The sequence below is a fragment of the Juglans regia genome, unplaced genomic scaffold (assembly GCF_001411555.2).
Source record: "Juglans regia cultivar Chandler unplaced genomic scaffold, Walnut 2.0 Scaffold_5599, whole genome shotgun sequence".
NCBI lineage: Eukaryota > Viridiplantae > Streptophyta > Magnoliopsida > Fagales > Juglandaceae > Juglans > Juglans regia.
Genome location: NW_023360465.1, coordinates 1 through 229, shown reverse-complemented (window position 1 = coordinate 229; position 229 = coordinate 1). Strand labels below are relative to the sequence as shown.

Genomic DNA, 229 nt, shown 5'->3' with positions numbered 1-229 from the left:
CCAATCCAAACGGAGATCTGATCCAAACCCATGGCTACGCGATGGGCAGGGCGAGATTTTCCCAAAAATCCACTCCCGGGTGCTCCTTCTTGTCAATTTATCTCGCAAGGCGGAAAAAACAAAAACGAGGGGTGCAACACGAGGACTTCCCAGGAGGTCACCCATCCTAGTACTACTCTCGCCCAAGCACGCTTAACTGCGGAGTTCTGATGGGATCCGGTGCATTAGT

The 229-nt window shown here is 52.4% G+C and overlaps 1 pseudogene; it reads right to left on the bottom strand.

The window, feature by feature from the left end:
- Positions 1-128: 128 nt before the first annotated feature.
- On the bottom strand, positions 129-229 carry LOC118345893 (annotated as a pseudogene; the record flags this gene model as incomplete).